This window comes from Lagenorhynchus albirostris, chromosome 4 (genome assembly GCF_949774975.1).
Source record: "Lagenorhynchus albirostris chromosome 4, mLagAlb1.1, whole genome shotgun sequence".
NCBI classification, from domain to species: Eukaryota; Metazoa; Chordata; class Mammalia; order Artiodactyla; family Delphinidae; genus Lagenorhynchus; species Lagenorhynchus albirostris.
Window position 1 is genome coordinate 41822325 of NC_083098.1, and position 2295 is coordinate 41824619.

At 41.2% G+C, this 2295-nt stretch overlaps 1 non-coding gene across 1 annotated transcript; it reads right to left on the reverse strand.

Annotated features, from left to right (window-relative positions):
- Positions 1-429: 429 nt before the first annotated feature.
- Positions 430-502, reverse strand: TRNAG-CCC (transfer RNA glycine (anticodon CCC)). Its single transcript has one exon. It is a non-coding gene; the product is annotated as a tRNA-Gly (tRNA).
- Between the last annotated feature and the right edge of the window lie 1793 nt (positions 503-2295).

A 2295-nucleotide genomic window follows, 5' to 3' on the forward strand; every position in this document is an offset into this window, starting at 1 on the left:
TGAGCTTCCCTAGAAGGGACAAAATGCATGACTGAAGTTGCATTTTTATTTTGTGTTTTCTTGAAATAGATTGTCTAGATCAGAGACCTTTAAAATTATGTTTTCTCTGTGCTGGCCACACATTTAGCCATAGTTACTATTAGAATTATAATTTGGGAAATATTTATAAGGAAGTATGCTGGCACTGAATACAACAGACCCTTTTTTTTGCTATTCTGAGAGTCAGTGGGAACTCAGTTTAGAGAAGGGCTGGTTTTAAGGAACTGAAATTCACGCCATTCATTCAGTTTACTGTATTTTTTATAAAATATTTATTTATTTATTTGGCTGTGCTGGGTCTTCGTTGTGGCATGCGGATTCTTCACTGCGGCCTGTGGGATCTTTAGTTGCAACATGTGGGATCTTTTAGTTGCGGCGTGCGGGATCTAGTTCTCTGACCAGGGTTCGAACCTGGGCCCCCTGCATTGGGAGTGCAGAGTCTTAACCACTGGACCACCAGGGAAGTCCCAGTTTACTGCATATTAATCACTTACTTGGGAGTTTAACCTTTCCGATCATTTTCTTCATCTAAAATGACTGAGAATATTTGTGTGCTGATGCCAGAAATATTTTTCATCAGCTATCTTAATCAGCAGGTATTAAGTAAGAACAAAGTATTGACTGCACAGATTTTTTTTTTTTTTAATACTAGGAGATGGGTGAGGATTACAAGAGCCTCAATTTTGGCTTTACAGTCAGGTTTAGGAGACTGGTTTATCTATGTATCTAGTACTTTCAAACAGCATTGTCCTCCTAATCATCAGTGACTAAGATATGCTGTAGAAACGGGGTCTTGTTGTTTTCCCATCAGATTCCCCAGGGAGCATCTCCCACAGGCACAGACTACCATGCTTCCCTGAGTGATGGAGAGCCCATCTGATCCCCATGGGAAGAATGTGGCAGAGGGGGCTAGCTGTACCCCCAAATTCATGCTTCTCTTTCTATAGTATGTAGTTGTCCCTGCTAAGTAGCTATCCAGCTGAGGTGAAATTTCCTAGCCCTTTTTTTTTTTTTAACATCTTTATTGGAGTATAATTGCTTTACAGTGGTGTGTTAGTTTCTGCTTTATAACAAAGTGAATCAGTTATACCTATACATATGTTCCCATATCTCCTCCCTCTTACGTCTCCCTCCCTCCCACCCTCCCTATCCCACCTCTCTAGGTGGTCACAGAGCACCAAGCTGATCTCCCTGTGCTATGTGGCTGCTTCCCACTAGCTATCTTTTTTACGTTTGGTAGTGTATATATGTCCATGCCTCTCTCTCACTTTATCCCAGCTTACCCTTCCCCCTCCCCGTACCTCAAGTCCATTCTCTAGTAGGTCTGCATCTTTATTCCCATCTTACCCCTAGGTTCTTCATGACCTTTTTTTTTTTTTTTTTTAGATTCCATATATATGTGTCAGCATACGGTTTTTGTTTTTCTCTTTCTGACTTCACTCTGTATGACAGACTCTGGGTCCATCCACCTCACTACAAATAACTCAATTTCGTTTCTGTTTATGTCCCAGCCCTTTTTGCACCTAAGCATGGCCATGTACCTATTTCTCACTAATAGAATATGAATGGGGATGATGTGTGACACTTCCTGGCCTTAACGTTTGAGAAGCGGGGATGCTTCCTCCATGTTCCTTCTTTCCTGCTCTACTGACTGGATGCAGATGACTCCACCTGGGCACGATGGCGCCACAGGATGGAACAATTGTGAGGAGCAGCGCCACCTGTCAGCTGGGAACATCTACCTTTTATTCTTACCTGAATAAGAAATAAATTTTTATTGTGTTTGAGATTTTGTACTTCTGTAGGTCTATTTGGTATACCTACTAGCATTACCCTATTATAGGAAGTAGATTCTCTTGGGTAGACCTCTGATCTTGCTACCCTATATTTATTGAGTCTTTGAAATCCTTTGTCATTTTGAACTTACAGTGGAAAGAGAAGACTAGTCTACATCTTCTGTGCTTGTCAGATCTACAGACGTATGATTAAAAAATTGGCACTTCCCAGATTTATAAATCATCTTCCTAAATTCTTCTGCAATTTTAGCCTGTTGAGAGACGTGTGACCTAGTGGTTAAGTGTGTAGAAGTGTGTAGGCTATGGAGCCAGCACGCCTGGGTGTAAATACTGCCTCTGTTGCTTACTATCTCTGTGAACTTGGGTAAATTGCTTAACCTTTCTGTGTCTCTGTCTCTTCATCTGCAAAGGAGGGATAACAACACTGCCTACCTCAAATGGTTGTTATGAGGATTAAATG